The 13,783-nt window shown below is 31.6% G+C and overlaps 1 pseudogene across 1 annotated transcript in view; it reads right to left on the minus strand.

Moving 5' to 3' along the window:
• Positions 1-10,320: 10,320 nt before the first annotated feature.
• Positions 10,321-13,783, minus strand: part of LOC149172695 (GDSL esterase/lipase At2g04570-like) — a 17,139-nt pseudogene continuing 13,676 nt past the window's right edge. Inside the window, exons 2-6 of the transcript XR_016259278.1 lie at positions 11,843-12,122; positions 11,611-11,741; positions 11,121-11,353; positions 10,771-11,029; positions 10,321-10,671 (exon numbers count right to left, since the gene is read on the minus strand). The product of XR_016259278.1 is annotated as a GDSL esterase/lipase At2g04570-like (transcript). The remainder of the gene's footprint in view (positions 10,672-10,770; positions 11,030-11,120; positions 11,354-11,610; positions 11,742-11,842; positions 12,123-13,783) is intronic.

Raw genomic sequence — 13,783 nt, forward strand, 5'->3', positions numbered from 1 at the left:
GGGGATTCTGTGGAAGAATTTAATTCATGGAACAAAGATGTTAAATTGCTGGAGAGAATGCTGGAAAGTCAGGATTTAATGTAGAAAGAGGGTAAGGATGAAAGGGAGGTAGAACAAGTAAAAATAAGTGAAGAACAAGTAAGAATAAGCATAGGAGAAAGAGTAAATGATAGAATTCGACAACTTCAAGGAGAAGAACAACATATTAGAGAGTTAGTCAACAACAGTAATAACCTAAAACAAAGAGAAAGAGGAAAAAGTAAGTGGCAGAGTATGGACCAGTCCAAGGATGTTCTAGAAATAGAGATTGAAGAATTATGGTAGTTGATGATGAAAAAGTTCATATGGAGGAGATTGATAGCAGTAGGAAGGATGATCAATCAGAATTTGAACCTGATTGATAAGCAGAGGAAGATGAAATAGAAGACAGCATACATACACCAGCAAAAAAGGTGTAAGGAATTTGGGCAGTTACAAACTAAAGTTTGGGACCCTGGAGGTTTTCTATCGATATATGAACACACATGGTCAGGAGATCATGATTATTTTCTACTTTGGGAGTCTGATGCAGGAGCATTCAACTCAACCATATCATTATATTTTAGTATACATAGGGGGTCTTGTGTTTTAAGGAAGTTGGTTTCCTAAGTGTTAAATTAATGTAATTATTTAGGCTTTTGAGTGATTTTAATGAGAGTAGGATTTGATTAAATATGGTGAGGCATATTTGTAAATGTTCTCGAATGTAAGAGAATCTGAGAGATTTAGGATAGTTGAGAGATTGAGGGATTGAGAATTAATTGTAAATCTTATATTAAGATTCGGTTCATGATTTTATGGATCAGAGAGAATCCTTAGGGATGAGGAAGATATTTTAGGATTTTGTTGAGGAGTTTATGGATCTAATCCAAGAATTGGTTGTAGAATCCTTTTGTATAAATGTAAACCTAAAAGGCATAGGCATAGGTTAGATAATTAGTTGGTTCGCTGGTTAGAGAGGTTTGATTGTAAGCCTATAGGCAGATTGTAAAACAAAGGCCACTGACATTAGAAGATGAGGCCAAAGATAGAGAAACTGTGTAAATGTTTGTTTATCAATACAGAGATTAATTCCAAACTATATAAATGTGTGGTTTGAGTATGGAATGGTAAATTACGTGTGAATCAGAGTTTCTGCATAATATATGTATGCAAGCGAATTTCGGCGAAATATAGAGGAGAAGAATGACTCGGAGGATCATAATAAATCATTGAAACAAATTGAAGAACCAAAGTGAAGTCCAGGAGAGACAGGGATTAAAGAAACCCGCAGAGTTAAGCTTAGGAGGGAGTCGAGCAGCGGAACAGTAGAAGGAAGAGAACCTTGAAGTAACCCAAAACCACAAAAGAACTGGAGGAATGGTGTAAAAACCCAAGTAAAGAGATGGATGAGAAGTGAAGTGTCGGTGCACAGGAGCCATTGGATCTAGACGATCAACAGATAGGAATAAGTCGCAAGGAACAGAGTAATTAATATCGCATCACAACATATCACTGAAGTAAGTAAACCCCGACCTTAAGCGATTTGCAATTGCAATATGAGAGATTAATGCTAATCGTTGGATCTAGTGCTCTGATCAACGGTGTAGGATCGCTGATAAACCCCGCATCACAACATATCAATTGTGTATGAACTTCGGGCCTCAGGCAAGTGTGATGTGTGATATGCGAAGTCTGATGTGATCGGCGATTAGATTGCATCACAATATTCCATGGGAGATGGACCTTAGTCTTTAACAAACGTGACATGTGATATTGCGACATGCGATGTGAGTAGACCTGAGAAGGTAATGAATGCGGTTTTATTGTATTTGAAGTCTGGATGTGTTATCGCATATCAGATGCGAAGGAGGAATGTATCTTAGCGTGATTCACGAGATTGCGATTGCGATAGCAATAAAGGCATGCATCGGGTAATGTGCAAAAACTGTGGAAGAGGCGAAAAGGTGAGTTTATGTGATTTCTATTATAAAAGGTTTATAATAGAAATAAAGCGTCGATAGATGGTTTTGTGGTTTAAGTCCAAATATAACCATAGTATGAGTGGGGTTTGGTTATATATGCGCATTACATTAAAGTATAATGAAATTGGATATATGTGCGGCATAAGAATTAATAAAGGTTTATGAGGGTAATTAAGTTCCGATAGAAAGGATCGATGAAGGGCAGACTATGGTTAGTTTAAAAAATCATTCCGCAAAGATTTAATAAAGGGGGTCATAAACCATTAATTAGTGGGGATTTGACTTGGCAGAGAGTCTGAAATTCCTCGGACAAGTAAGTCTATGCATTTCATATGCACACTGTGGGTATACGTGGGTTTTCCTGCGTCACATATTCTCCTTTAATATTTCTTCCTTCGACTTACACAGAAAATTCTTTGTGAAAAGAGATCAATGAGGCTCTTCAAAAGCTCAATTACCCATCAATATCACAGTCAACAAAGAGCAATATGTAGAATACTAAGTTTTGAGATGTGGCATTTCCAAAGAACACCAACTTTAGTAAATGCAATGAATGTATTGTGTTGAATTCACAAATGAAGTCAGAAACTACAAAAGAGTTGGAAGAAAAGGCACGAGGTTGGCTGAAAAAACATAACAAGATTGTTATGTGTGGAAGATATTGCTACTATGCCCACAAAATTATGTTAGATCAGTTTCCAAAGGAGTATTTGAGCATTATCCATGATAAAATGGACAAAAAAAAGACTTCAATCCCAAGGCTACGTGTCAAATCAAAATCTATTGTAGGAACAAATTTAGGTTTGTCATTGACAGGTATGCTTACACATGGGCATACGACAAGAGGTTTTGGTCATTTCTCCTTATCATTTGTACATATGGGATCACAATTTACTATTACATCCCTTGCAAAGTGCTTAAGGGACCTTGAAGACCCGCAAATGGATATGTATAGTCATCTACTTTATGAAAGTGGAAGTTCAAGCAACCCACTTACAAATGCATTACTTGAAACCTCTATTTACTCAAAATGTGAAGTGTACAAGGATGATTTTATATCTCATGGAAGATCAAAAAGTCAAAATGTTGATTTTAAAACTCTTCCTCGACATTTGTTGTTATAGTTGGACAATGCAGTAAGTGATAATAAGAATCGCTATGTTTTCATGTTTCTATCACTTTTAACTACACTTGGTGTGTTCATCACTATTGAGGTTGGGTTCTTTCGTGTGAGGCACAACCATGAATACATAGATGGAACCTACGGAAGAATGTCTTCCAATCTAAAAATCAAAGATATGTATTCTTAACTTGAAATGATGGATACATATCTCATAATTGAGGAAAATCGAGTGTTTCCACCTACACTTATTGACAAGGTCTATGACTTCAAACGTTTCCTTAATTGATACGCCAAGGAGGGAAAAATGCATTAGCTAGACATCTTAATGTCCAATACTTCCAATTTATTGTACTCAATTATGTTTCAATACTAAGGTACAAAGAATCAATTAGAGATACTGAGTGGTCAAAACAATTTGAGTTATGGAGATGATGAAGGTTGACCTATAATTCCCATAGGGAAGACATCTTTCTTAGCTTCCAAACAGAATGATGTCTATTTAAAAGAACTAAAGGAAGGGATAACATCATACATAAAAATGTGGAAAGACATTATCGGGAATGAGGATTCACCAACTCTTACAAAGGAATGGAAAAATAAAGTAGTGTATTGGGAAAGAGTTCTTGATACATTAGATGGAATATATAATGATCATGGAATAATAAATGAAAGTGATTCATATTCTGAGGACTTCTGGCCCAAGAGAAGGTAAAGTGTTGATGTTGATCGTAATGCACTCCATGTAATCTCAAGTATTATGGATGGAGATTTTGATAATGTGATAGATGGACTAGTATATGTTGGACCCAAATGAAACAAGCCAAAGCCAACATTCAATCAGATGATTGATGTTGAGAAAGGGAGGATGCTGCTAGTTAGATCAGGAAATGAGGATGCAGGAGAGTTGATTTGGATGGAAAAATCCATATTAGATATCTTTAGGGATAATGAAATTGAGAATCTTCATGTAAAGGTTGACTAGTGGAAGCCTATGTCACGGAAATACAATGGATTTTTTTTAGAGAAATATTGGATACCAAATCTTGATGACACAGAACTTGGCTCTATTCCAATTAATACCATAGTGTGGGCATGGATGCCAAAGAAAGAACATTGCAAGAACGAATATCTTAAGATTAGGTTTATATGATTCATGAATGTAATATTTTTTTAAGGATCTATTAACATACATTCATACACACTTTTCAATATTTGTTGTATATAAAATATTATCTTCATATTATTTTTGGCGTTTTATATTATTTAGTATTTCAATGTAATCATGTGTTGATACAAATTACATGTATTTAAGTTTCCATAAAATATTTAAGTTTTCAAAGCTTTATTTGACCAACATGACTTCTCACCATATCAAATATGCGTAATAAAATTCAATAATACACTTAAAACATCTTCCAAACTTGGTCTATTAAAACAATAGTGGGATACCTAATTAGTGTTCTATTTAATATAAATAATTTAAACACTTAATGAATAGATGATGGACACTTGTAATAATGTTTGAAGTGAGTTTTCCTTAATATTCCTTATTATAATTGATATAAATCAAATTTGCTATCTTGTTGCACTCTAATTTATAAAAAATTATTTTGATCATTGAACAACACAATTAGACTTATAAAATATTTCCTCTTATAGATTTTGAAGTGGTGCCAACATTGTACTATTATAATAAATTTGTACTCAATTTAGGAAAGGTAGTTACTGTCAATTTAAAATGGTCAATAATAGTAAGAAAAATAATATTAATATATTGTTAAATAACTTTATAGGTAAGATTTTTTTACAAAATCTATTATTCATGAGTCAAATTTAATACATAAATATAAATATTATTGATAATAGAAATAATGTAGCCCAGGGGGCTTTGGATTGATGGTGAATGGGTGCACTGTTAAGGTACTCCTTGTGATAGGTCACTGGTTCAAATCCCCCGTGGGTGCTTACCTACCAAAAAAAAAAGAAAAAGAAAAGATAATAGAAATAATGTAAGGAATCTAAGTTTTAGATGAATGTTAATATGTTCTTTTCAATACTATATCCTTAAACACTACAGGAATAAAAACCAAACATTTGTAATAAATAGGTTAGTCAATTTTCTCTCTTTCCTCTTGTATTTGAAAATAATCAAATTGGACTACTTTTTTACTATTCTAATTCATGATTTATTTTAATCATTAAAATGATTAGTAATTAAGTAGAGAGGCTCATTCTACAGCCCAATATGAGGGGATGTGTAATTTTGTTTGTCCATCTGTGCCCCTTTAAAACAAAAATTATGTTCTAAATAGAAAAATAAAAAAATGAATATGTTGTAAAGTAATTAGAAGAAAAAAACGTGTGAATTAGATGTTTAAATCTTATACTTTTCAAAAATATTTAAGCTAGAGATTCAAAAAAACTATTTGAAGATCTATGTTAACTAATTTATCTCAATATCAACTTCATATATATCTATGTATATAAAAAAGAAGTTTTTATGGTTAAATTTTTATTTGGTCTTATATATACTCTATTTAGCATTCAAAATTACAGTTTCAACAATGAAAAATAACAGATTGTATTTTGCACTCTAAAAATGTTTGCACATGAAGAAATTTGATCCCTACATTCATACTTAAGATGGATCTATGCGCGTATATATTGGACACATTACTATGATGATTTGTCATTAAATAACTTTATACTTAATATATATCTTGCGTATTAATCTATTATTCATTAAGTAAGATGCAATCAACTTAGTTTTTAACACAAAAGTACAAATAATAAATAAAAAAATTATGCTACTACTCGCATTCAACATTTAATTTGATCCTAAAAAAATATTTTCTCCTCAACTCTAAAATTGTGCAAACTTCCTAAAATAGTATGAAATGATGATGGTGATAATGATGATTATCATCCAATAAGACCAAATATGGCATATAAGAAGGCAAAAGAATATTAACCAAAATTATTTCGAATTTTATTGTTATGCTCAAAAAGCATTAGAAGAATTGTTTCAAGCTCATTATAATTTTGTTTAGTTAAAGATCAAGAAGGTTGGTAGTGTCATAAATAGTTTGAAATTTAAATCCAATATGAGTATAAACTCGATGATCTATGAGATTTTTTTAAATCTTCAATGATATTACTAGTGTTGCAAAGGTGATAGACTTTTCAATTGTGCCAACATTATCTTAGTAATAATTGTAACTTAACACATACATGATATTTACTATATCGGATTATAATTAAATGGGTTAATAGTAGTAAAATACAAATCATTATTTTCATAAAACAACCTTAATAAACTTATCTTTAAATAAAAACCATAAAAATATTAAAATAGATAATGTAAGGAATCCAAGATTAAGATGTGAAAGATTATCTTTTGCAATTTTATATGACTTTGTTTTATAAAGTTTATCATGATAACTTTTTCACAAAAAATTATGAATATCTACATTAAAATTAGTGAACTAAGTGACTTTCTAATTCCCCATTTTGAAAAAGCTTAATCTAGTTAAAGTTATATATTCTAGATCCACTCACTACTTCCAAATTTAATGAAATATGTGTTATGTTCATATTGTTGTATTAATGGTTATATTGCATTATTATATTCATGATATTTAATGCAACATTACGATATTCATTAAGGATTTTTTCGTATTATGATATTCATCGAATTTCATGTCACATTATGATATTCATGGAGGGTTTTGTCAAATTGTGACATTCATGGAGGGCTATGTGGTATTATGGATTTCCTCAATGGCTATCTCAAATCATGACATTTATCTAACCTAACATTTATGTTAAATTTAATGGTTATGTCATATTTCTATGTTCATAATCCGAAATCACTATGTTGCATTGTCATGGCCATTATTACTTTTTATAATAACAAAATCTTATTTACTACCAAATCCATGATAACCTATAATTTAAAAACCAAGTTGGATTACCATGTTCGAGCATGGTTATGTTGATTTTGGTTGACCAAAGTTAGTGGTTTAATAATATTATTAATAGTTATGTCACATTACATAATTTATCAAAGGTTATGTTGCATTGTTATGCCACACTACATAATTCTTATTTTCTTACCTAATGGATGAATTAGGTTATAGTATTCATCAAGCATAGTGTTGCATTGATTTTTCTTCATTCTTGTTAGTTGTGCTTTCCATTACTTAATTGTTATTTTATATTAATAAATCCATCTAGTGTTATTAATGGTTATGCTTCATTACAACGTTGATAACCTATAACATAATAACCTCATTGTATTACTACTTTCCAACACAATTATGTCACACTACCATATTTGTCCTCACTAGCTTAATGGTTTCATTTCATTGCAACACTCATCAAGGTTAATGGTGAATTGATTTTATTTTTTTTTGGCTGTCTATTTTTGACATTCATTAATGGATATTCTAATTTTTGACATTCATCTTGTGGCATTAATGGTTATATCATATTATAGTGTCCATGAAACATAATATAAGAATACAATATTCATTAAGGGTTTTGTTTCATTGCAATATTCATAAAATTTCATGTGAGAATGATATTTAGGAAAGTTTTACATTCCCCCAGGCTTATGTCAAATTGTGATACTCATTTTAGCTAAGTTTAATACTAAATTTAATTATCGTCTTAAATTATTTTTTTGCAAATCCTATATGGTTATGCTATACTATGATGGTCATAATTATTCTTTCCAATCTCAAAGACTTGGTTACTATCAAATCCATGATATCCCAATGTGTAATAACTAGGTGGTCTTGTGGAATTTTAGCATGGTTATGTTGATTTGTGATTGATCGAGTTTAATTGTTTAATAATATTATTAATACTTATGTCACATTGTAAAGGTTATGAAAGTTGGCATACCAATGCAAAACTAATCAAGCATTTCATTGTGTTAAAATTCTTTTCTTGGGATCCACCAGACTACAACATTCCAACATGGTTATGTTACATGTAAAATTCCGTAAGGTCAAATTGAATTTCATTGATTTGGGTTATTCATGGTTAACATTTCTTCATTTTTGTTTCATATCATGGCATTCATCTTTTGGTGTTAATGTTTATGCTACATTGTGAAATTTATGAAATGCAAATTCACATTCTAGCATTCATTAAGGGTTTTGTCACATTGCAAGACTTATTGAAGTTTACGTCACATGATGACATTCCTCAATGGTTATTTCAAATTGTAACCTTCATCTTGGCTATATTTTGGGTTAAATTTAGTGGTTGTGTTGCATTGTGATGTTCATTAAGGTTTATGTTGATTTAATTTTGATCAACAATAATCAACAATAGTCAACAATAATTAACCATGGTAATGATAACAATTTAACCATAATAAATACAATTTATCCATAGTTATACTTAACCATAGTAAAGACCTTGGCTTATATTGAACAATAGTCAAACTAGCCAACATAGTTAACAATGGTCAAACATAATCATCCATTAACAAGCCATCACTAACAATACTTAAACATGGTGAAGCATAGTTAATGATAATCAAATGTGGTCAACCATTTTTGAACTATTGTCAACCATAATCAAGCATGGTTGTAGATAGTGAGCCATACTCAATCATGGTTGAACATGGTGTAACATATCTAATTTCCTTTAACCATAGCCAAACATGAACAACCATAATTAAACCATGGTTAAATAAAGTCAACCATAGTTAAGAATGGTCTACTAAAACATGATTATCCATGATTAACCATGTCCAATCATAGTGAACCATGGTCAAACATGGCCAACAATTAAGCATCATCAAACATTATCAATCATAATCAATGATGATTAACAAAGGTCTACCATGTTGCACCATGTCCAATCATTCTTAGCCATAATCAAACATAACCAACTTGGTCAAATATAGTCACACATAGTCAACCATGATCAAGGATGGTCAACCATAATCAACCATTATCAAGCACATTCAAACATTGTCAACCATATCAATCATGGCACACCAAAGTCAACTAAATTCAATGCAACATAAGCTTTGATGACTCTTGCAATGCGACATAAACATTGAGTAATGTATAAATTCAATAAAGTCAATTAAGATAAACGTCTTGCTATGATATGAGTATTTAGTGAAATCATAAACAAATCATAACCCTTAATTAATGTCATAGTGTAGCATGATACTTAATGAATGTTATAATATAACCTAACTAGTGAAGAACATAACTAGTCAACATAAGTCAACCAAGGTCAACATACCAATATATCTAACCACTTAATGTCATAATATGGATATCAAAATCTGATTGGATTTTAAAGATGATCGCCTCTACCATTGTCAACCATGGTCAACCACATTAAGCCGTAATCAAACGTGGCCAAACATGGTCAACAATTTTTAAATATAGTATGCCCTAGCGAAACCATCATTAACCATAGTGAAACTTGGTGAATCATAGCCAATCAATGTTGAACATAATCATCCATCGTAAAAGTTAGTGCCATGCTTAAGGACGGTCTAAAATAACCAATCATCATTAACCATAATAAAATATGGTAAACCATATCAATAGATTGCCAAAATTAGTTAATCGTATTTAATGATAGTCTTACATAGTTAACCATGGAAAAGCATGTCCAACCATAATCAAACATGTCTAACCATATTCAATCATGGAATACTTTATGAGCTATAACCAAATATGATTGAGCATATTCAACCATAGCCAAACATTATCCATCATAAATAAACATGTTTAATCATAATATAAATTTACCATAATATTAATATTATCAATCAATATAGTTATCAATTTTATTCATATAAACCTATGATAATCTATATTTATATTTTTTTCCCTCTAAAAATAACTATCTACTAAATACAATGGTTCACACTATGGACTTCTCTACATTACCACTTCATAAATTTCCTACTACCAGTAAACTATTGACACTAACCTAAAGATCATAATGACAACTAATAAGCTTTGAACGATATTCATTAACAATTTTGTTCCTATAAATAATGATAATAAGTATTCATGCATATTTTTTTCTGCAAAGTAATAATTATCTAACAACTACATTAATCATAACAATACTAAAATATATATGTATATACACCAATAATCCATGCACGTGCAACTAACAAAATATATATATATAGCTATCTGTTCATTAAAAAGCGGGGTAGTATTAAGACATATACTGTCCCACTCATTAATAGACAAATAACTCCATATATAAGGTTTGGATGCAACCCATATCACACCATAAACCGTAACGTCATAGTCTTGTCCCTTGGATAATAAGCTATTTACTCAGTCATCGAGTTGGACACAAGTCCCAAGATTTCGCGACCCAAAAACTTATTTGCTATGATTTCGTACGCCTTTTGAGATAAATGCAGGGAGTCAAAGAACAGATATTTATCTGCATCAGAACAGGTGAATGGAGTCAATTGGTTGCAGAGCAACCCAGTCTCTATAAATCCAGTGCCGCAGCAAGCCTTTGCAGTCATCTCAAAACCTGCACACAAATTATCATGAGCGATATTGACTATACCTAAAAGCTAAGGGAATATGATATGGATGTACTAGTGGAAGGCTATTGAGGAAGGAGAGTTACCGAATTTGCTAGGGTTTTGTATGAAGTCTAGAATGAGACCGTTATAATCAAGAGTAACAATCTTCAACTCAGGAAGGGCAGATTTCAGCTGTTCCATCATTGGACTCAACCCTTCATTGAAACCGGATGCAGCCCGGTTGATTTCCTCCACACACTCTCCATTTTTCTCAACGAAATGCAATGCTCTCTCGATAGGTAGGCATCCCAAAGGAGGAACGTTAATCAACGCAATCCTGCGTGCGTTCAGACTATATAGATCCTGTCATAACAAATATATAATCTAGTAAGAAACTCTTTAGGCGTAGCAATCAGACTTAAAATCTGTAGATTGAAACTTATTGTTCCCCTGCCTTGATGTAAGACGCGTATGTCTGCAACAGAAAATCCGTGTAACCTGAAACACTATAGTGAAGGGGACGAAATGGAAATGTGAAGTAGTTGTAAATGAAGTCGTTGGTGCCGATGACGAAGAAAATATTGCGTCGCTCAAAATCTTGTCGGCTCGTTCATCTCCCACCAACTTTATCAATCTTGCTTTATATTCTTTGAAGTAATTGATTTCTTTCCATACTGGTATAACTTCCTACACATCCACGCTAGCCATTACCCATCTGACTAACTTTGGAAATTGGAAGATGAAAATCAATGTTAGGTATAGCGCATTAAAATTTTTATCAGGTAGGGCTATCTTTATGTTTATGGCAGCCTTTTCGAATATTTCAAAATTTAATTATAAAAGAAAGCTTAAACCTTTTCCTGACTATAAGATTCCAAAATATTCTTCAGCATCTAAAATTTACATAAATTCAATAATTACATATTAAATAACAACATTGATACCAGTAATTCACTAGTTAGGTTATCTAAACCCGTTCCTGCAGAAGCAAAGCTAACGCCTGTTATTAGATCCGAGTCCTGAAGTTTAGGGTCCAGATATGGTGGCAGCAACTCTTTGACATGCAGCAATTCAACTGCAAACATAAATTACATTTGAAATTGTTTGAACAAAGTAATTACCAGCTCCGATAGGATTTCGTTGAAATTCAACTTTGTAAATATTAAGCATACTCACCAAAATAGTCCGACATGAGTTTTCCATTGGAAACACGTCCTGTGGGCAGATGGTTGACGAAGTCTCGGCCATAAGGAAGAAAATTTGCTTTGATAAATGTTGGGATGTAATCATTATTTCCTGTGTCGCCGTATGAGTCGCCAAAGACAAAAACTGCAGGTATGGATACATTCTGAGCCTCTGCAATTAACCTAAAGTTCCATGCTTGAAACATCAATATCACCAGCAGTATAGTGCCCAGTGTAGATGCCGAAGCTAAGATCCAGAGCTCTCCATGACCCTATACTGTTGAAGGTCAGATTACAGAAAGAACATTCCGATTAGATATTAGGAATAGAAAGTAAAACCATCGACATGAGTCATAATGTGGAATGTAACAGAAGAAGAGCATTCCGATCAGATATATAGAAATAAAACCATCAATGTTATAACTAGAATAGCCATTTAAATTAACTGGCTGAAGAAAAATGTAAATAGTCATCAACACATTTATGTATTATTTAATTTCTCAGCCATTTATTTTATGTGATGTTGAAAATGTAGTGCAAGATAGGATGAGTGGACTTGGCTAAAACATTCCTAAGTTTTGAAACATAAAATTGTTTAAAAATTCTCGATTTCATTGACTGAAAGTCTATATCATAAAGAAAAAGGGTATATTTTGAAATTATTAAATTTATATATATAATTTGAGTGTGGGTCTAATGTTAAGAGTGTGTTTTTTTCTTAAAAAGTTATATATTTAAAATCAAAAGGGTTAGAGTATGTATGCTTTAGTAAATTTAGCAATCAAAGCATAAAATGAGCGAAAATGAATCTCTTGTCCCACAAGGTAGTCTCATACATCAATTTGATAAAATAACCTTAAAATTGTATAATAATATAACAATTTAAAATTATTAAATTTCTACTAAAACCACTCAAAAAATAACCTAAAATGTAACTAAAATATAGAAATCCACATCCTATTATTTTTAATAAAATAAAAATTCTTATAATCCTATTCCAAAATATTCACACCTAACTGTGGAATCCTAATCGCACGCAATGCTTAGATTGTCAACAACGCGCAATGGTGAGATTGAAATGTTCAGATGTAACTGTGCCCCGAGAAAATTTCTTTTTGTAGGTGAGAATTAAAACCTTCTGGTTATGTAGCCAGCAACCTATCTAGGATAAACATTTAATGTGTTAAAAATATGTCGCTGATTATTGTCACAACTTTCTCCGTTACTAACTGGATAAATGATAAATATGGGAGCCCAGAGCCGTGAAAAGGATACGTGAAAAGAGCCGTGAAAAGGATACGTGGGTTAATGTAACATCAAAAGGAAAACACTGTGAACATGACCGGCCTTGGCCAGAGGATGAAAACAAGGTCAGGTAGACATAGATACCTTTACTTCACGAAATATTAGACAAAAGGTCACTCCACAACATGCAGCATGCCTAATCTTTATGCACGTTATGTGATGCAACCAACTAAATAACCCAAACTTCGCCTCAAAACAAACATGCATGCCTGATCTCTGCGCACGTTATGCGAATGTCACCAAGTAAAAGAACTAGCGCATTTATGTTTAACTCACCATCTGAACGCCAAATGCTTTGAAAAGATACGGATAGTATTTTATTTATTTTTTATGTCATATCATGTCGTCATTATGATACAAGTGTATAGGGTCATTACAATATAATATTGATAAATAAATTATCATAAAATTATCTTAAAAATATAATTTTATTGCAAATAAGATTTTTAAATGGAAAGATAAACATTTTTATAAAAAAAATTATAAGTTTTAATACAATATTAAAAACTAATAATATTAACTTATCAATATTATAAACTGAATTCTTTTTTAACTCACTTCATATCAAACTTATTTATAAATAAATTATAATTATAAAACCTTAATACAAATTAGACATCACACTCAA

This window comes from Pinus tabuliformis, chromosome 4_2 (assembly GCF_031772625.1).
Source record: "Pinus tabuliformis cultivar Carrire ecotype Pingquan chromosome 4_2, CPIR1, whole genome shotgun sequence".
NCBI lineage: Eukaryota > Viridiplantae > Streptophyta > Pinopsida > Pinales > Pinaceae > Pinus > Pinus tabuliformis.